The 22,959-nt window shown below is 38.2% G+C and overlaps 1 protein-coding gene across 1 annotated transcript in view; it reads left to right on the top strand.

The window, feature by feature from the left end:
- The first annotated feature begins 20,786 nt into the window (after positions 1-20,786).
- CAP2 (cyclase associated actin cytoskeleton regulatory protein 2) overlaps positions 20,787-22,959 on the top strand; it is a 137,386-nt gene continuing 135,213 nt past the window's right edge. The window contains exon 1 of the mRNA XM_082345425.1: positions 20,787-20,943. The gene's annotated coding sequence lies outside the window, so the exon portion shown is untranslated. The remainder of the gene's footprint in view (positions 20,944-22,959) is intronic.

The following is a 22,959-nucleotide window of genomic DNA, read 5'->3' as shown; positions in this document are numbered from 1 at the left end:
TTCTTGTTATATACATATGTACACAATATCTTTGATTTTGTCTCTTAGACTGCAGTACTATTTGGTTCCTTACAAAAAGTTTTCCAAACCCAGCAAATTAACATCTGATATCTGCCTAGCAAATTAAGGATTTACCCTCTTTGGAAGAAGATAACATCCCCAGAGCCTCTAGAATTTTTCATACATAATATCTGGCATTCAAAAAAAAATTACTAGCCATTCCAAGCAATAGACATAAACAACTAAAAACTAGGAAAAAATGCAGATGGTAATAACAGAACTGGATGTGTTCCAGATACTGGAGTTACCAGGCAGGAATTTTATTCAGGCAAGAATTTTTTTTTTTTTAAAGGTGAAAAGATGGAGAATTTCACTAGGTCATTGGCATATATGAGAAAATATACCAAACATCACAAAATCCAGAAAAAAAGCATACTGCTTTTATTAATTTGCGACACATCGCCATAGTGCTTTTTCCCCCAAACTTTTGGGGCTGCTTACTCTTTTATTGCCTCTTTGCATAATAACAAGTCACATTATTATTTTATATGGAGACAATAGATATATTATTTAGTCTTTCCTCTAACATGTTGATCATTTGCTGAATTAGTAGCAATTTGGGGTGCTTTTTCTTTAGAAAGCACCAGACTTTGTCAGGGTAAACTATGTGAGATATGCTAAAACAATCCAATATATTGGAATACATAAAATTTGACATCTGACATAGACAAGGGTAGGTTTGTGTTCTATAAGTGAGTACATTTTCGATAAATGTAATTTTACACAATTCTCATCAGAAGAACATGCATGCATGGTACATTTATAATTATATACACTGTGTTATTGAGTATATTCATGACAGAAGAGAACATTAGTTTTGGTCAGATGTCAATGAGAATCACATTTTCCATTTATAATTTTACATGTTTGATGTTTGGAAGAATTTTCCACAGGCTATTTTCGACTCTCTACGTTTCAAATTTTGTTTCTCTTCCACCATACACGTTCTTCCAGTGTTGTATGAACTAATTCATGTCCATGTAGTGATACAATCTCTGGTCCTGCATCTATGTATGATGAGGTGGGGAGATTCAGCACAGTGAAGAGTAGGGATATTCCTAGAATCTCTTCTTATATCAGAACAGTTACCAATAAATTGACTATACATGAAAGTGACTATAAACCACGTAAATATGTCCTTCTAAGCCTAAATTAAATGTAGCTCTAACGCAACTTCTCTTTGGCTAGATTCCAAAATTGGATGCAATCAATTCTGTCACCAATCTAATGAGGGAAGATATAATGGAGGGAAAGTTGAGTGGAAAGAGACAATGGTCTTAACTTACTGCAGTTGAAAATATCTTATTTTTGCAACATTTACAACAATAAATTTGTAAATAAAAATAAATTTTTATTTACAAAAATAGATTTCTTTGTGAACACATTGCTGGGACCCCACCCAGGGCTTTGGAAGGGACCTAGGCAAATAGAGTGTTGTGAAGCTTAAGCTTTATTAGATAGAAGGATAAATGAGAAAAAAATAGTTATTATGCACTGGAGATTTGGGAACTGAGAAAAATAGGGTGCAGGTATAAGAGAGAAAATTTCCACTGTATGCCTTTTTATTTTTATTTTAATTTTTTAAATTTTTATTTATTTATTTATTTTTATTTTTGGCTGTGTTGGGTCTTCATTTCTGTGCGAGGGCTTTCTCCAGTCGCGGCAAGTGGGGGCCACTCTTCATCGCGGTGCATGGGCCTCTCACTATCGTGGCCTTTCTTGTTGCGGAGCACAGGCTCCAGACGCGCAGGCTCAGTAGTTGTGGCTCACGGGCCCAGTTGCTCCGTGGCACGTGGGATCTTCCCAGACCAGGGCTCGAACCCGTGTCCCCTGCATTAGCAGGCAGATTCTCAACCACTGCGCCACCAGGGAAGCCCATGCCTTTTTATTATTTGGACATTTATATACCTATTAAAAATTAAAACGTTTTAATTGAGGCCAAATGTTATAAATTAGAAATGAGTGGCAATGATATTGAGCACTGAATACTGCCAGAAGCCTAACTTTCTGATAAAAAAGGAAAAAACATCAGGAACTGACAATGATTATGAATATAACAGTCTATCCAAGAACTCTGAGGGCTGGCAATAAGCCCCAAACACTGAGCAAGTAGTGAGATAACCATTTCTCATCAACCCTCAGTCTCTCCCCTCTTCGAGGACCTCTACAAATATTTTGCTGAGATGTAGCTAGGTATTGCATAATGTGATTTCATGTGTGCAAAAATCATGCTATTATAAATTCAGGAAGTGTGGAAATCTAAGGTTGCGCTATAGCCCAAGCCACGTATGTCTATTGGGCACTTGAAATGTGGCAACTACAAATTGAGGTATGCTATAGGTATAAAATACATACAATATTTCAAAGATTTAGCACAAATAATCTCAACTTTTTTATAAAAAATTAATTTGAATATATGTTGAAATAATATTTAGAATATATTGGGTTAAATAAATTATGTTAAAACCAGTTTCGCCTTTTTTATCATTTAAAATGTGACTACTAGAAAAATTAAAATTACATATGTGTTTCAACTTAAATTTGTATTGGATAGTGCTGCTCTAAAAGCACACTTTCCTTGCTCCTCCAGTTTGTAGGACTGCTGAGGATATAACTTGGCATACCTATACCAGGTTTATCACTTTAAAAGAGTTAAATTTCAAAATATCAAGAGCTAAAAAACTCCCAGAATGAGAAAATTACATATCTATCACTACAGTTGAATAGATCCATTGAAGTGTTATATAATCACATTGTTTCACAAGATTGAAATCATCTCAAGAATTTTCTTTAAAGTAATAAGTAGTTTCTCCAAATAGTTCATTCTAGTTTTTTAAATTACTAATTCACTTTATGCCTCTCTAAAATATCTTAATTTCCATAAAATGAGAATGATGGACTTCCATAATCTTTAAAAATAATGTTATAAGGAAAAAGCTATAAGCAAGAAAAAGACACATACAAAAGAAATCACTCAGAGTTCTTCAATAGTCAAAATTATTTATTAAGGTAGATATTGTACTGGCTCATCCTTCAGTATCAGCCAGTCTACAGATCAAAACATATGTGGGATGGTTCAACATGTGAAAATCAATCAGTGTAATACAGCACATTAACTAAATGAAAGAAAAATTATATGATCATCTCAATTGATGCAGAAAAAGCATTTGAAAAAATTCAGCACACTTTCATGATGAAAACACTCAACAAACTAGGAATAGAAGGAAACTACCTCAGCAAAATAAAGGCCATATATGAAAACTAACAGCCAACATCATAGTCAAGGATGAAAGACTGAAAGTGTTTCCTCTAAGCTCAGGAACAAGCAAGGATACCCACTTTTGCCATTTCATTTCAACAAAGTACTGGAAGTTCCAGACAGAGCAATTAGGTAAGAAAAAGAAATAAAAGACATCCAAATTGAAAAGGAAGAAGTAAAATGATCTCTGTTCACAGATGACATGATCTCATATGTAGAAAACCCTAAAGATCACACACACACACACACACAACTGTTAGAATTAATAAATTCAGCAAAGTTGTAAGATACAAAATCAACACTCAAAAATCAGTTGCATTTCTATACACCAACAATGAACAATCTAAAAAGATAATTAAGAAAATAATTTCATTTGCTATAGCATCAATAATAATAAAATACTCAGTTATAAACTTAACCAAGGAGGTGAAAGACTTGTACACTAGAAACTACAAAATATTGCTGAAAGAAATTAGAGAAGACACGAGTAAATAGTAAGACATCCCACATTCATGAATTGGAAAAATTAATATTGAGATGTCAATACTACCTGAATCGATCTACAGATTCAATGTAATCCCTATCAAATTCCCAATGATTTTTTTTCCAGGAATAGAAAAATTCATCCTAAGCTTCATCTGGAATCTCAAGAGACCTAGAACAGTTAAAAAAAAAAATCTTGAGAAACACAATGTTGGAAGTTTCACAATTCCTGATTTCAAAACTTACTACAGCAAAGATACAATAATTAAAACAATGTGGTACTGGCATAAAGACAGACATAGATACTAGTAGAATAGAGCTGAGAGCCCAGAAATAAACCCTCACACATATGGTCAAATGATTTTCAACAAGAGTACCAAGACCATTCAATGGAGAAAGGACAGTTTTTTTCAAAAATGGTTCTGGGAAACTGGATCGCCACATGAAAAAAAAGGGTGTTAAACTTTTGCATTACTCCATATACAAAGATTAACTCAAAGCTTGCTAATTCTAGAATATTTTCATCAACCCCCTAAACAAACCCCATACCCATTAACAATCATTCCCCATTTTGCTCTCCCCCTGGCAACCACCAATCAACTTTCTGCCTCTGTGGATTCCTATTCTGGACATTTCATATAAGTGAAATTATACAATATCTGGGCTTTTGTGTCTGGCTTCTTTCACTTAGCATAGTATTTTCACACTGTATTTTGTATCAGTACTTCATCTCTGAATAATATTATGTTGTATGGATATACCACATTTTGTTTATCCATTCATCCTTTGATATTTAGGCTGTTTCCACCTTCTGGATATTATGAATAATGTTGCTAAGAAAATTAGCAAACAAGTTTTTATGAAACTATATGTTTTCATTTCTCTAGGAGTGGAGTGGTTGGATCATATGGAGAATCTATGTTTAGCATGCTATGGAACTACCAAACTGTTTTCCAAAGTGACTGTATCATTTTACAGTCCCAGTAGAAATGTATGAAAGTTCCAACTTCCACACATCTTTACCACCACTTGTTATTGTCTGTCTTTTTTATTTTAGCCATCCTTGTGAGTGTGAAGTGGTAATTTTTTGTGATTTAATTTGCATTTCCCTGTACAGTAGAGTCACTGAACATCTTTTCATATACTTATTGGCCATTTGTATATCTTATTTAGAGAAATGTCTACTCAGTTTGGTTATTTTATTTTGATTTGGGTTATTTGTCTTTTTATTGTTGAGTTGTCAGACTTTTTTTTTTTATTGAAGTATAGTTGATTTACAATGTTGTGTTAATTTCTGCTGCACAGCAAAGTGATTCATTTATACATATATGTACATTCTTTTTTATATTCTATTCCATTATGGTTTATTACAGGATATTGAATATAGTTCCCTGTGCTATACAGTAGGGCCTTGATGTTTATCCAGTCTGTATATACCAGTTAGCATCTGCTAACTCCCAGTCCATCCCTCCCCATCCCCATCCCCCTGTGCAACCACATGTCTGTTCTCTATGTTTGTGAGTCTGTTTCTGTTTTGTAGACAGGTTCATTTGTGGCATATTTTAGATCCCACATGTAAGTGATATCATATGGTATTTGTCTTTCTCTTTGTGACTTCACTTAGCATGATAATTTCTAGGCCCATCCATGTTGCTGCAAATGGCATTATTTCACTCTTTTTTTATGGCTGAGTAGTATTCCATTGTATATATGTACCACATCTTCTTTAATCATTCATCTGTCAGTGGACATTTAGGTTGTTTCCATGTCTTGGCTATTATGAATAGTGCTGCTATGAACATAGGGGAGCATGTATCTTTTTGAATTAGAGTTTTGTCCGAATATATGCCCAGGAGTGGGATTGCTGGATCATATGGTAACTCTATTTTTAGGTTTTTGAGGAACCTCCATACTGTTTTCTATAGTGGCTACACTAATTTACATTCCCACCAACAGTGTAGGTGGGTTCCTGTTTCTCCACACCCTCTCCAGCATTTGTTATTTGTAGACTTCAGACGTCTTTATATATCTAGATACCAGACCTTTATCAGATATATGAGTTGCAAATATATTCTATTCTCTGAGTTGTCTTTTCATTTCTCAGTAGCATTCTTTGAAGCACAAAACATTTGGATTTTGATGAAGTTTAATTTTTTTTTTTTTGGTTGCTTGTGCTTTTGGTGTCATACCTAAGAAAACATTGCCTAATCTAAAGTCTTAAAGATTTATGCTTATGATTTCTTCTAATAGTTTTATAGCTTTATATCTTATATTTAGGTTTTTGATCTATTTTGAGTTGATTCTTGTATATTGTGTAAAGTGGAGGTCTAAATTCATTCTTTTGCATATGTTTATCCAGTTTCCTAGTAGTATCCAGTTTCAAGTTTGTGAAAAGATCGTTCTTTCTCTGTTGAATTGTGCTGTCACTCTTGTCACAAATCAATGAATCGTAAATGTAAAATTTTTTGTGGACTTTCTATTCTATCATTGGTCTATATATCTAACCTTATGCCAGTACCATATTATCTTGATTTCTGCCACTTTTTAGTAGGTATTGAAATCAAGAAATGTGCAAACTCCAACTCTGTGATTTGTAAGATTGTTTTAGCTATTCTGAGTCCTTTGCAATTCTATAAGAATTTTAGTATCAGCTTTTCAATCTCTAAAAACTAGACAGTTGGGATTCTGATTGGGATTATGTTGAATCCATAGATTTAATTGGGGAAATTGCCATCTTAACAATATTAAGTTTTTTAATCCATGAATATGGAATATCTTTTCATTTACTTAGATACTCTGTAATTTCTTTCAATAATGTTTTATAGTTTTCAGTGTACAAATCTTATACTTCTTTTGCTAAATTTACTTCTAAATATTTTATTGTTTTTGATGCTATTATAAATAGAATTGTTTCCTTAATTTCATTTCCAGATTTTCCATTGCTAGAAATAAAATAGATATTTTTGTATATTAATACTGTATCCTTCAACCTTGATGAACTCATTTATTAGCTCTAATCATTTATGTGTGTGTATTTCTTAGGATGTTTTATATACATAATCATGTCATCTTCAAATGGAGAGAGTTTTACTACTTCCTTTTCAACCTAGGTTTTTAAAATTGCATTATTGCTCTGATTATAACTTTCACTATAATAATGTTGAACAGAAATGGTCAGAACAGGCACCTTTGTCTCTTTCTGATCTTAGAGAGAAAGCTTTCATTCTTTTCCCATTAAGTATAATGTGAGCTGTGGTTTCTTGTAGATGCCCTTTATCAAGTTGAGGAAGTTCCCTTCTATTCCTAGTTTGTTGTACTTTTTTATTATAAGGGGAGTTGGATTTAGTCTAATGCTTTTCCGGCATCTATGGAAAGGATCATGTGCTTTTTGTCCTTTGTTCTATTTATATGGTGTATTACATTGATTTTCTTATGTTGAACCAAGCTTGCATTCCTGGGATAAATCATCCAAGGTTATATATGCTGTTAGATACAACTTACTATTTTTTTGTTGTTGTTGGGGATTTTTTAATCTATATTCACAAGGGATATTGTTCTGTAGACTTCTTGTTTGGGGGCTGTCTTTGTCAGCTGTTGGTGTCAGGTTAATACTGACTTCATAGAATGAGCTGAGAAATATTTTCTCCCCACCCTGTTTTCTAAAAGAGTTTGTGAAGAATTTATGTTATTTGTATTTGTATTGATCTGTATTTAAGCTATTTGATAAAATTAACCATTGCAACCACCAGAAATTAAACTTAATTTTCAGAGTTCTGAAATATTTTATTCTGAAAAATTTTCAAGTGTTCACATTGCTTTTATGGAGGAAAGGATTTTTGAAGGTCCTACTCTGCCATTGCCACTGACATTCATTTCATTTTTTATTATGCTACAGAATCAGTTAACCAATGTCAAGTGTTTCAATTAGAAACCCACATTTCACATATTTAGTTCTAGATTTACTCCTCAAGTTCCTAAAATATCATCCAAACCTCCTCAGTACTAAGCTGACAAATGTACATTCCCTAGACATGGAGGTTTTCTCAAATGGAAATTTCTTTCTAGATTAAATTTCTTGAATCTTAAAGTGTGATTACTCTTTGCTAAAGGTGTTACTTTTGTTACTTTTCATTTGAAAGCAAATTTTAAAAAACTTTTAAAACTATAAAACACTATAATATATGAGATGATATTAACATCATCACCACTTATGTGATAGTCATTTCACTGCATCCTAGTTATATTGCTTTTATTTTTTTAAGAAAAATAGAACTTCACAATGGAGCTGAATTTAACAATCTGATTATCAATTTAGGGTCACCAATCAATGATCCAATCCATGTTTATTGACAGTAAGATAAAGCGCAGATGGACATTAAAATTTAAATATTCCTGAGTGACAGCATCCATTCACTTGACATAGATACCTATCTTTCTGTTGACCTCAGCAGTCTGAGTTTTAGCCTTCATCTCTGTGGCTTCCATTGCTGCAAAGTCTTCTCCCTGAATAAGACACGTATGAGCCAAATCTCTGCAATTACTCACAGTGGGAAAGGCATAGCTGTTCTGGAAAGGAGTTCTGATTCTGAGCTAAGATATTGCCATATTTAGCCTCTCAATTTACCATTCTATTTTTCTCTTTTCTGAGTTCTTTTTACCTACTGTCACCATTTTCTGACAATTCACTTTCCATGACTTTCTGTAGGTTGAATTCTACCCCCTGTTCATCTTACCTTTGACAGTGCATAATTAAAAGTGACCTATTAATTAACAGATCACAGGACTTTTTTTCACTCAGCCCTCATCCTTCTGAAATATTCTCTTGTGAAGCAATGTGCTCTTTTATCCTTTATTGGGTTGGTTCAGTTGTAGGAATGCTTGTGTAATTTTCTCATTTTGAGAGTTGCTCTAAGATACTGTGGACTGCTTCTTTATCCCTTGAAATTCTTTCTTTGGTTCCTATAATGCTGCTCTTTCCTGGTTCTTTTTTGTTTAACTTCGTGTTTCCTTTTCCTCTTTGATCTTCCAAACTTGACCTTCCAAGCTTCCCGGAGGTTCAGTCCTCAGTTATTTACCTTTCCTCCCTTTATGCTTGAAGAGATCATTGATCCTGGAAACCCAGACTTCAGAGATCTTAAATGGTGTTATGTTAATTGTCATTTCTTCAGCAATAGCTAAGGGACCTCTATTTCTGTTCCAGAACCCTCTCCTGAGCTCAGATACACACAAACTGCCTATTAGACCTTGGCTATGCTTCACTCACCACAAATTGAACAGGTCTAAAAGTAAGCTCATCACCTTAACCTCTCCTCCACTAATCCCGCCTCACCCCAAAGAGTTGCCCTTTAACTTTTCTATTTCTGTAAATGGTGTCACAATTTTCCCAATTCTTCAGATTTCAGAACTGGAAAAAAAAACGTGTTTTTTAATTTCTCTGGCCACTTGCCCTCTACACATAGTCATTTTAGTCATTTATTGATTTTTCTTTCAAAGTTTCTCTCTTTGTTCACATTTTTGGTGGATGATTGTAGGTAGCTATTAAAAATTTTGGTGTGCATATTCTTGGACTCAAGAATTATATTTAAAAGAATTCATCATACAGATTTACTTGAACAGTTGGGAAAAGACTTACACATACAGGTATGCTTATTTCAACATTGTTGAAATAGGAAAATTTGAAAACAAACTAAATGTCTGCCACTTGATGACTGGTATTATATGTACCAATATGACAAGATATCTATTCTGTTACATGAAAAAGCAAGTGGCAAGATTAAATTTATACTGTTATTACATTTTGTAAAACAAAAACAGGATGCACATACACACACCCATACTTGTATATGCATAAGCACTTTTTGTAACTTATTTTTCTCCATTTAAAAAATTAAAGTATAATTTACATACAGAAAAATTCACCCTTCTTAGTGTATAGTACTGAGTATTTTGACAAATGCATACAATTGTGTAGTCACCTGACAATCAAGATCTAGAACAGTTTCTGTCACTCCAAAACTCCCCTGTGCCACTTTGTAAGTCCCACCCCAGCCCTCACCCTCAATCCCTGACTTCTGTTGATGTGGTTTTTGTCCCATATAGTTTTCCCTTTACCAGAATGTCATATAAATGGAATTATATAGTATACAGTCTCTTGAACCTGACTTCTTTAAGCAAGCATAGCGTATTTAGATGTATCCCTCTTGTTAGGTGTATCAGTCATTTTTTCCTTTTATTGCTCAGTAATATTTCATTACATAGATAAACCACAGTTTGTTTATCCATTCTGCAGTTGAGGAACATTTGGGTTATTTCCAGATTTTGGCAATTAATGAGTAAAGCCAATATAAACATTCATACATAGGTGTTTGTGTAAACTTAAGTTTTTGTTTCACTTGGGTGAATCTCTAGGAGTAGGAATGATGGGTCACATTGTAAGTATATGTTTAACTGTATAAGATATCACATTTCTTTCTAAATGCCTGTGCCATTTTGCTTTCCCATGACCAATGTATGGAAGTTCTAGTTGCTCCACCTCCTTGCGGGGACTTGGTATTGTAAGTTTTTTATTTTTATTATTTTAGCCCTTTAAACAAGAAGTGTTTCATTGTAATTTTAGTTCACATTTTCTTAATGGCTGATATTGAAAACCTTTACCTCTGTTTATTTACATAGGCATTTTTGAGAAATACACAAACACACACACGCACTCACACACTAAATCATGATTATATTCAGTGCCACAGTGGGAAGGATTTGTAGTAGCTAGAGGTGAGAAAAGACTTTCACATTTTACATCCTACTCTTTATATACTAGTTAAATTTTGTCAAGAGCATGTTTATTTGAAATTTTTTTAAACAAGTTAATTTTTTAAAGTTTCTCTTCTTTATATAAAATCATCTTTGTGTCTTATGAATCCTTTAATGGGGCTTTACATGTAAAATATAAAGATATTTTTCTCCTATATCCTACTGGATAGCCAGATGCTATACTGTCCAAAACAGCAGCCACTAGCTCATGTGGCTATTGAGCCCTTTTAATGTGTCCAGTGAGGAGCTGAATTGTTCACTTTAATTAGTAAAAATTATAATAGCCACCTGTGTCTAGTGGCTACCATATTAGACAGAACAACTCTAGAACACTTGTTGCTAGAAATCTCTTTCATCTTCATTCTTTCCCTGTCTGATTGCTATTTTAGTTTTTCAGCCCTCACTGAAGGGTGACTGATAAAGATGATTCCTGGCAGTGGTAGTGGAGACTTCTGCTCTGCGAGATGAAGCGGGTGGGGAGGGGGGAGTGGAGCACACCTGAACTTTTTAAATCACACTTAGATGAGCACCTCCATCATCACAGGAAGTTCTTCTGGGCAGCACTGCTCTCTAGAGGGTTGCTGAAGTTGTTTGAACATGACAGGTTTGAACTAACGTGCAAAAGGAAATTTGCTGTCTGCTTACTTCCAAAGCCAGGAACTGGAAGAATTATTGAACTGTACTGGCTGCCTGTCTTAAAATACACAGAGCAAATGCTACGATGAATCAGCCGTCCTCAGGCAGGCTCAGGACACAGCCTGGTCATCGTTGCTCCAGACACCAGGGAAAGATGAGATCTGGGACCTTGGCACTCGGGCTGGATTTTATGTGGATAGTTGAAAAACTATCTACAGAATGTACTCTTACATAATGAATAAGCTTCCCTCACTGATAAATGCCAATTTTCCAGTGGACCATGGAAAATTGGCTATTTTTTGCCACTCAGTGGGAGGCTGTGGCGCTCTTACTTGTGCTTTGAAGAACCCTGAAAAATGCAAATCTGTGTCAGCATTTGCTCCAGTTTGCCACCAGATCTCTGTCTTTGGGTGGGTGGGAGAGCAAAAATCTCTCAATGGATATTTGAAATCAGAGCGAAATGAGTGAAAAGCTTATGACGCTGGTGTTCTTAGTAAGTTTTATTCAGGTTCTGGTTAGACGTGATCAAGGAGATGTTGACTAAACATTTCAGCCGCACAGCTACTTCCTGACATCAGTTGTTTTTAGATTGCAAGAGGGTTATGATTATAGTTACTTTTCTTTGCAATCTTTTTTAATGACCACATCAGACTTCAAGAAGAATTCCCAAATACAGGAAAAATCAGGCAGTAGAATCTTTTCTGAGTTATAGAAGTTAGACTAAAGAAAAATACAGTTATTTGACTTTAAAATGAGTTTTCATGACACTAAAAGAGTTTGATCATGTAGTTGAAACATCTAAATACAAGAAAATACATAAAACAAAAAAGTTCAAGTACATACTAATGATTGTAGAAGGCTTATCAAACATGTTTGAATGGCACCACACAATTATTCAGACTTTTCTGTAGTTACTTTTTAAAAAATGTGAGCAGATTGGTTTTATTTTACAGATCTCTTTGACACTTTTTATGAGGTTGTAGTAAATCATTTGAGACTTGTCTGAAGATCAAGTTTTGTTGAATGAAGAATGAATTTTCATTGCTACATCTGTGAGAAGTAAGAAATTAATCACCTTTTTTTCTGAAGTCAACTTATAGTTAAGCCTTGCATCTTCTCCTTCTTCCTCATCATGTCAGAAACTGGAACTATAGGGGCTTCCCTGGTGGTGCAGTGGTTGAGAGTCTGCCTGCCAATGCAGGGGACACGGGTTCGAGCCCTGGTCTGGGAAGATCCCACATGCCGTGGAGCAGCTGGGCCCGTGAGCCACAACTACTGAGCCTGCGCGTCTGGAGCCTGTGCTCCGCAACAAGGGAGGCCGCGATAGTGATAGGCCCGCGCACCGCGATGAAGAGTGGCCCCCGCTTGCCGCAACTAGAGAAAGCCCTCGCACAGAAACGAAGACCAACACAGCCTAAATAAAATAAATAAAACAAACAAACAAACAAAATTAAAAAAACAAAAGAAACTGGAACTATAAACTGTACTCCATTCTGTGCTGTAGAATCCTCCCCTTTCCTGTCTATCACCCTTTCCCCACAGGTATTTGCAGAGGTTACATTGATTTTATTTCATCCACTATTATTTCATCACCACTGGGAGAAATTCACAAAATTATAGATACTTAGTCAAGAATGCAGAATTTCACCCATTAACGCTTTTATTATCCTTAAAAAATCAAAAATACAGCCCTTCTAGACTCTTTCCATTTAAATTCAGGACTGCTTTCAGGGAGACCTGCCACATGGCCATGGGTGGTGGACTTGGAGGTTTTTATCCCAGGCCTTGGTTCCACGTCCCCAAGACACCCACAGCCCAGCCAGCCAACCCTGGCACCACGGGCTGGTTCTAGCTCTGCCTTTGTCTGCTCTCTCTGCCCTGTACAGAGCCCATGCCTTTCCTGCCGCCTCCTCCAGGCCTCCCTCCACGCATGCGCTGCCAGATGGGTCTGCGAGTATCTTCGCCTTTCTCCTCTCCTTTCTCCTCTCCCCTGTCCTTTCTCACACACCTCCAGTGTCTCCAGCTTCCAACCCTATTGATTCTTGAAAAGTAGAAGCATGGACCAAGAGCCAACACTGAGCAAGGCTGCAGCTCCTCAGTCAGAGCCTCCTCCCTTCCTCCCCCCACTGGTCCACTGTTCACTATTAACAGGTTCAACAGGACCCAGAGAATTTCTAAAATGGCAGAAAGTGAACAAAGTTATATTCTCTCTATATCATATAAAACCTGGTGGCCAGTGGTCCATGTGAGATATTCAAAAGGCCAGTTATGCAAAAGCTAAAAGAATAATAGCAACAACAAAAAGCTGAGTCTTTACTGTAGCTTCAGGGAGCACTGGTGGATGCAGGCAGAGGTACACCCCGTGACCACCACCAGAAGCCCGGATGATATAAGCAAAAGTGTGCATGTTGACTCTCTTTCCTTAAATCAGGAGTTTCCCTCTGTATGATCAAGTTCTTGTGTTGGCAGCTGAGAAAGCCACTGACAGCTGGGGAGTTATTTTCTCCTTTGGTCACAAGATGGTGGAGATAATCTAGGGTGGGAAGTGTGTGGGAGAGAAGGAGGAGACAAATGCTGGCTTCTCTGACCAGAATTGGTAAGAAGGCTCATAGATCTTCCTTTCATGTAGATCAGGCACCTAAATAACTCCTGAGTCTACCCCTTACATTTGCTGAGAAGCAACTGGATCACATCAACAAAACTCTTGAGGTGTCATAAAGAAGGATCAAGGTTTTAAATCAGCCTCTTTTTCTTTTCTTTTCTTTTCTGTTTTTGGATCATTACAAAATACTTAATCTGGATTGTGTTGTTTCCAAAAAACGGAGGAATCCACAAAACTCAATAGAATACTATTTTCCAAGTGTGAGATCTAGCCAGGAAAATTATTTGAAGTTAATCCTTCCTGTTTTGTTGATGACTCTTGACCTAAAACAGGCAGAAACTTGGATAACTGGAGCTGTCCATTGTAAAATGTTTTTAGGTGCCCTGACTAGGAATATACCTGATTAGACGGAGTTATTGTTTTGGAATTTTCCACTTGCTGTCTTATTGATTCCATGAAATTGCAGGTCAACCCACTTTTTATTTCATATGTATTAAACATACTCTGTATTTAATACATGCTAAGTATATAATACATATGTACAACATTAAATTCATAATAGACCACTGATTGTTATATTTACTGTTTAAAATTATTTTGAACAATGAAAGTTTCTTCTAGACAATGCATATTTTCTAGGTTGTTCTCTAACTGAACGTTATGTGTCACACATTCAGTTCAACCAATATCAGTTGAGAGCCTTCTGTGTGCCAGCTGGGTGGTGGATGGATATTGTGGCATTTCCATCACTTAAAAGAAGGTTGTTGATTCTGGCTAAGTTCTAGGTAGACTTCTCCACATCCTTCAGTCTTTCCTTCTTCCCCATCGTTAGCTGTTTCCTCTTACAGCAATACTATATAAGCATTACTTTTGCCGTGATCAAATGAGAGAGGCAAATGTGTTCCCCTTAATAAACATAATCTTAGTTTTTAAACTGAAATCTAATTCTCTAGTTTAGCTATACATTTTGACTTCGCTTTTAACTTACAGCGACAAAGTATATCACATAGAAAACATGAAAAGAAATGAAAGAACATACAAATACTAGTGTGTCATGTTAGGATGATATGATTATTTTTGTTCTATATTGTCATTGTTGTTTGTTTGTTTGTTTTGCCCGCACTGCGCAGCTTGTGGGATCTTAGATCCCCGAGCAGGGATCAAGCCTGGGCCCACAGCAGTGAAAGCACCGAATTTTAACCACTGGACCGCCAGGGAATTCCCTATTTTCATTAGTTTTAAGATACTCCATTCAAATGAAAAATAAATAAGTTTGCCTTATTACTAATAAACCCTTGTCTAACCATTGGTCTCAGGCAACTCACCTTCTCAAGCCTTCTTTACACTCAGAAGTATTAAATACCGTGTTGGCCCCTTTCTCTATACTCTTTCTGGATTCATAATGATACCACTAGATCTCTTAAATTCTCTTGGGTAATCCTTCTCCCTTAGACTGTCTCCAAACTTTGAATGTGGCTGTTATTAATTCTGTTTTTATTAATATGGCTGATTATTGCAATTATTGGTTAATTTTAACTAATTATATTAATCCCATTACTTCTCATATTAATTTTGTTTTCAGAGTCATCTTATTTCTTCCCAATAATTAGAATTTTAAAAGTATATATTAAACACCATGGGCAATGGTTTTATTTTCTATACTATTTCAGACACACTTGTCTCTTTCTCTGAGCTCTGACTTTAAATCTGGATTTGTTTCAGTAAGCAAACCAATGGAAACTACTTACTGACCATTGATTGTATGTCATGTTCTCCTTGGTTAGGGCCACTGTGTACAGCTGGGCAGGTGTCCCCGGCACAAGGGCACCTGGCCAACAGGTGAATGGAGGCTCTTTGTCAACATATGCCAAGAGGAAGAGACTATGGAAACTGATGAATTCATAAAAGTGCTAACAAAAGATCAAGATGAAAAAAAAAATTAATTACATGGGACTGAGTGAACTGATGAGGATGATAATAATTTTTGTGACTTTCTGTTTGAATAAAAAAAAAAAGACTATGGGCAGCACTTTCTTTAGCATTACATAATGATATAAAGTAAATTTGAACTATGTATGGTCCTGCCTTGAGGCATTTAAATATAGATAGGGGAGACTTGGAAAACAGAAAACGGGGGAAAAAATTTAAGAGAGTAATTTCTTTATATTGATATTTTAATGAATAAACAGTAAATTTATTCAAATTCCAAGGGATTCAATGACAGAAGAAATGAATGTGGACTGAGTATTTAGGTATAGCTCAAACAAATCAGTGGAATATAAAAAGAATCCTTAGTTTTAAGACCAGCAGTCTTATCTGTTTCTAATGACATAAAATTTTCATGCAGGGACAGTCTTATCCACAAAGTGGATTATTAGAGACATGCCCGGTGGCCTGAGTGGTGTCCACTAGCTCGTCATCTTCTCAAATGCCTCTGAACCTTACCCCATCCCCCCCTCGGTGCCTGGGATTAGTGAATTATCCCTTTGAGTTAAAGTATGACCATCACAAGATGCCCTTTAAAAAGAGAAGATATTCCCAAAAGATTGAACATACAAAACATGATCTGCCTGGATAATTCTGTTTAGCAAGGCTGATCACACGCGCCTCTGTTCTGAAGAACCAAAGCCTCTGTTCACCTGAGCCTGAGATTCTGTCTTTGCGGAGGGACTTGGAAAGAAAAAGCAGGAAGGAACCAGTTCTCTGTTTTGCATTTCCATAAAATCATTGATATCTCGGTCAATATTTCGACATAGATGACTCTGAAAAAATATGATAAAAGCTGTGGATCATCTCAGATAAAGGCACAAAACCTAAAACATAACACACGATTCATGGAGCTCACAGACTCCTGAAGCCTGTCTAGGGATCTCAGGTTAAGAATTCACTGAACAAATAAAAAGTGTCATTTTTAGTGTCTGCAGTGCTAGGGAAACTGGCATTGCTCACCTTTGCTTTCTTCCCTTTACGGTTCATCCACTCACCTTCTGTGCTCATCTTTCCCACCCCCACCCCCATTTGTGGGTGGACAGAATTATCAAAATAATGACTGAGAATCCTCACCTTGGGAAAAAGAGGGCTGTGTGCTGCTACCTCCAATTTGTTTCCATGTGCCAGAACTATGTAACCAAGAACAAGGTGTAGCCAAAGGAGGCTGGGGCCATGTGCGGTGGTGGAGGAGAAGTGGGCAATGGAGGTGGTGTTGCAAAGGTTATATGATGTGGCCAGCTCTGCCATACTTTGTAGCTGTTCCATCCAGTGAAAGCTCAGTATAATTCCTCCATATCAGGGAAAATCAGACCACATAGTGTAGCCATCAAAGAATCCTCTCTCTTATAGATGCTGGGTCAGGACATACGAAAGTAAATCAGATAGAAATCTTTACTAAGGACCTTCACATGGCAAAAGTTTGGAATATTTTAAATTTGTTTTTAGAGTCTTTGACTTCTCGAGCACAAGCTTCCAATGAAGAGGAAGAGGGTCAGGAGGCAAGAGCTGAGCTACCCCGGTTCCCTCTTTAAGAAGAAAGAATGTAAAGGACTCATTCACGTGGTAAGTGCTCAGTAAGTTTTATCTATGATTATTAGGCTCTGTTTGCTGAGAGTATGGCATTCTCAGCACCCACAATGTGTGTATCAACTGCTGGTAAAATTACCACTGATAACTTTCCACTTGGGAGTTATTGAAATGAAATGCCAGCTCTCATGGGACATTGGTAACGTGTTCTTCAAAACTTTAACTCCTGAGAAGGCATGTTTGTGGAGGCATGTCATCATTCTCCTTTCCTCCTCATTGGCTGGGAAAAACTCCCAAAAAAGGACACTGTGTTCATTGGCTGTTGCTGGTATGGTCTCTTACTGGAAAAGGTGAAAGGGGATTCAGGTAAAATAGCAAGGGGACTATAATCTGGTCTCAGTATCTCAGCAGTCATGAGGGTGGAATAGGCTTCACAGAGACCGGGGGCCCTAGCATAACTTCATTTAGGGCACAACTTAGAATCCGGGGACCCATTCTCTCTCCTTGCACCTCTTTGAGAAGCATGAACACTGCTTAGGAAGAGGGTATATTTGGGTTCGTTTGTTTCCATCCAATACATCCCTTTGGGGGAGAATTCTTCACCAAGCCAGCTCAGAGATGGTTAGCCTCCTGCATGTCCGACTGCTCCACAGGTGTGCTTGAACCTCAGGAGCAGATTCTGGGAGAGGATCGTGGAAGTCTGGATTTCACTTGATTCTTGTAGAAGCTTTATAGACTGTGAATTTCAAGGTCCTGAGTCACCTACTCTGTGTTGAGATCCTAGCAAAGCCCCTTCATGTAAAATTGTCAATTTAAAAGTTTTACACTGTATAAAGAAAGGCAGAACAGCACAACCATTCCAAAGATGGGCCCCCCTCTCCCCCATGTGTCTACTGTGTTACCAGCTTTCTGGTACAGCCTGGCTGGTGGCAACTGGAATGTTATCCAGAGGGACAAAATCAGTGGGGAGGAGGAGTCTCAGATGCAATGTAGAGGACCAAGGTGGAATAAGACAAGAATATTGTTAGCTTTGGCAACGAAGGGGACATTAGTTCAAATTAGGTGTAAGGAAAAGGTATAGAAGTTAACATGGCACCAGCCTCCTTGTACAGCAGATAATGAGATCGTCTTTTAAGGAGAAAGGCAAGGGTTTGGGTGGGAATCTCAAGGTCTGAAAAGATTGAGAAGAGCCCAGTGTCTGTCCTCTTCTTTCCAACTCCACCGCCTTCAGAACTAATCCTGTAAAAGAAAAATGTATCAATAAATATGTACTCAATGACTTTTCTCTGTGTCAGCCTCCGGAAAATAGCCTTGAACCTTTAAACAGACATTATCTTTGCTTTCTTGGAACTTTCAGGTCTAGTTGGAAAATATGGACAATAGATGTTAGAGAGTTGTGAGAAAGAAGAGTTCACTGGGGGGTGGCCCCATTGGGCATCCGTCACATAGCAGATGGATGCTGTGTGAGATGGAATTAGTTAAGGGAAGAATTCAGGCACTGGCTTAAGACTCATTACTTTCCCCTCCAAACTAGTGAATTATTTCTTAGAGAATTTCCCTGTCTCCTATCTTTTTCCAATCCTAGACAACATCACCAAATTAACTGTTGTTATCATGATTCTGCTCCAAAACTGTCAACAATCCCCCAGTGCCTGCCCCTTAGGGTTCAAACAACTTAGGCTAAGACTGAAGGCCTCCATCTGCTGAGACCTATCCTTTCTTCCCAGATCTGGGTCCCACAGCTCTCCATTCCAGCAAAGCTCACCCACTGTCCTTCATGCATGTCCCATCCTTTATCACCTCTCCATCTTTATCCTGCTGTCCTTTCATCTTGAGTGCCCTTCCCCCACTGCCCATTCTTATTGTCATTTCTGCTTGAAGACTCAACTCTTACTTCCACCAGGATGCATTCTCTGGTCCCCAGCACTAGGAGCAACCTCCCTCTTCTGCACATCCACAAACTTTGTTCATATTTCTCTTAGGACATGTGTTATAGTCTTTCTTACACTGTAGTTATTTTTATACTCTCTTCATCTTCTTGCTATCTTATAAACCTAAGGGGAGGCTTTGTGCCTCATTCACCTTTATACTCCATAATGCTTTATACTCCAGTGCAAAATATACTTAGCTGAAAGAAATGCTCTATTAATGATTGCTGAAGTTAATGCTAGAGAAAAATAAGTCATGTTAGACTGGATGCTTGGAAGTTTCCTTTGAACCTGTAAAAATTGGTTCTTAAGGATATATTATTTTTTGCATCCCTGGAACATAAATGTATATATATAATTTCATTCATTCATTCTTCAGTATAAATGTATTAATTACCTACCAAATGCAAGGCATGTGCATGATAGGGACAGCACTGGCCCTGGATATTTGCAGTGTATGCATTCATTTAGCAACGTTATCAGTGACATAAGCAATGTCATTTTGTTTCCCCTTTTTCCAGACAAAGGGGAGCAAAGAGGCACTCCTCATCACCACTGTTGGACAAGAACAATGTGTGATAGGAAAAACCTTCATTTAAATTGTGACCTATGGGGTCAGAATAAGCCTTGTAATGCACAGAACCAAATTACATGCAATTTAAACACTGACAGAGAATATTGGCTTTTTAGATACTCATCCTAGTGTTTGTTTGGAAATATTGCTTTAAGAAGTATCGATTACACCCCTCCTTCTCTCTTCTCTGTAATTATTTTCCTAGCATTCATTCAATGAAGAGCTTCAAGTCTACTTTTTCAGATGGAAATAAACTAATGAAAATTGAAAATCAATGTTTTCCTTCTAACTGTGTTAACAAAAAAGTAAAAATCTCCAATTTTGTAATTACAATCAACATATAAATAGGAATGGCCACAAATACACACAATACAAGTAAATTAATTGGTTTAGGGTACATTTATTTTTAAACAATCAGGCAATTTTTAAAAAAGATGTTGTATGTAAAATGCATTTAAAAATACATTTTAAAAATGTCGTTACAAAATATGAGTGCATCTCAACTTGATGTCTAGCTAAAGTGTTGCTTGCCCACCTCCCTCTCCAGCCGGGACCTTTATCCCTATGCGGGGGTTGGGGAACACACAGGCCCGGCTCTTGCTTCTCAAGGACCCATCATTTCTCTGCACAAGTGTTTGAAGATCCAGTCTTGTGGCTCCTTCAGCCAGGAGCCTCCCGGATCTTTCCAGACTTCTTTGCAATGCTGCCTGATGCAGCGAATTCATTTCTTTCAGAGCCTGCCGCCCTCTGCCTTCCTCATCTCCCTCTCTTTTCTCCCACGGCCCATCTGCCCCTCCTTTCCTCCATCCCCCTCTCCTCTCCGCTCCCCTTTATTTCCACTCCCCACCCGCGGAGCTTGGCTCTCCTCCCTTCCTCCCTCTCCCTCCCTCTCCCCCTCGGCTTGTCTGTATTTGGAGCTCCCGGAAGCCGCCGTCCACTCTCCCCAGGAGCGGCGTGACTGACACCGACTCCTACTCAGGGGGGAGGAGGAGGGGAGGAGGGCAGGCGGGAGGAGGGCGCGAGGGGCCGAGCAACGGATCGGCATCGCCCAGCACCAGACCGCAGGACCCCCAAGCAGGTAATCCGGAGCAGCCGGGCCGGGAGGGGCCGGCGGGCAGGTGCGGGGGGCGCTCCTCGGCCGCGCTAGGAAGTTGCGCTCAATGGGTGGGGTGCAGAGGGGCCGGGGCGGGCGGCGCGCGAGGAATAAAGACCGGGCTGGTGCCTGAGGGGCCAGGATGCCGGGGACGCGGGCGAACGCGGGGCCTGGGTGCCGGGGACCCGGGCGCGGGCGTGCGGGCGCCCCATCTGGGTCAGCGCAGCGGCGCTCCCTGCCCCCGCCGCCTGCCCCGGCGCTCGCTGGCCTGCCCGGAGGGCGGTGCGGGCGCGGAGCGGGCTTGGGGCTGGAAGGATGGCCAAGGCCTTGCGGCCACGCTCCAGGCTGGTCTAACTTTGGGGCTTCTCGCCAGTTTGGCTCTGAGCCTCAGATGGGTGCAGGGTCGTGGGGGGGAGGGCTGTCATTGGACTGAATTTGACCCTAGCCAGGAAGTGCTGGAAAGGAACGGACCTGGCTTCTCTGCAGAACCCGACTTGAGGCCATGAGTCACTTTAAAAAAATGCGAAGGCCACTGAGGCAATGAGGGACAGCTCCGAAGAGGTCACCTCCCAGCTGGGTCTCTGTCTCCTTTGGGTAGAGGGTTGTTTGTGGAAGTAGCCTCGTTGTCATCACTTTGGGGACTAATAATCACATATGCAAACGGCCTTGCCTTCATTGCCCTCAGAGTGGTATCCGGCATCACAGATAGGCTTGGAAGTTTCAGCGATATTTGAATTGTTGCGTTCTCTAAAATGAGTGAATATGGGTGACTACATTAAGTATATTGAACTAGGATTAGGTCCAAACAGCCAAAGCGGAGATGAACACAGCAAAAAAGATCAAGAAGCTTTGATTATATAGTCATGGGAATGCAGAAGTTATAGGACTTAAACAACCAAAGTTTACCAGAATTGTTTGTGGAGTACTATTTCTTTACTGCTTATATAAGACTTCTTTTTTATTTAAGGAACATAGCTTAGAATTCTTGGTAAAATATCTAAGACCACTTAATGTAAGATTCAACTGTGGAGTGATCTTTGGGGAAATTGTTCTTATAGTTACTAGAGTATAATTAGACTGTAAGCCTCTTGAGGGCAAGGATGGGGTTTTGGGTAGTTTTTACTGCACCAAGAAGTATTTGACTCACAGCATGTGATGAGCAGGCAATAAAAGTTTGTTAAAATGATTAACCCAATAGTTTGAGTGTGGCTGGATCATGACTTTTTGAAGATACCACATTATTTTACAAGGAAAGACTACTCTATGATCCCCAAATGTAAAAATCCTTAATAAAATTAGAATCGAAGTACTGTATAAATATTTATTAAAGAGAAAAAATTGACTGAGAAATCAAGAGGGTGACTGTCAAGGTGGTCTTGGCTAGTAGGAAATAGGTTTTTTGCTACTCATTGTAGAAGTGAGAAGTAATTTAACATGTTGATATAGTGTAAGGTTTGGCAAACTTTTTGAGTAAAAGGCTGGATAGTAGACTTGTAGGTTTTCTTGGCTATGTGGTCTCTTTAGGAACTTCTCATCTGTGCTGTTGTAGCTTAAAAGCAGCCATAGACAATACCTAAAGGAATGGTGTGGCTATATTTCACTTTATTCATGGACACTGAAATTTGAAGTTCGTATAATTTTCACCAGTAATGAAGTAGTCTTCTTTTTTTTCAGGCATTAAAAAATGTAAAATTCATTTTTAGCTTGGGAGAGGAGGGGGAGACACAAAAACAGGAGGGGAGAGGGGGCAGGTTTGTCCTGTTGTTAGTAGTTTGCTACACCCCCCCCCCCCACACCATGTGGTAGAGTTTGGAGAGGAACCTTTTGAAAGGATTAATGGGCCAGATTCTCCAGGTGCCTAAGTCATACCCAGGCATTAAGTTAATGCCTTCAAGAGTAGCATTAACTTATTTGGGGCATTACAGCATTTTGTTTTGTGTTAAATATTTCCTAACAGACATCTTTATGCATGAGGTTTTATTTTTAATTCATTAATTATGT

This window comes from Balaenoptera borealis (assembly GCF_965194805.1).
Source record: "Balaenoptera borealis genome assembly, chromosome: 12".
Lineage (NCBI taxonomy): Eukaryota > Metazoa > Chordata > Mammalia > Artiodactyla > Balaenopteridae > Balaenoptera > Balaenoptera borealis.
Note: the sequence above shows the minus strand (reverse complement) of the source record. Positions and strands in the feature narration are given on the sequence as shown.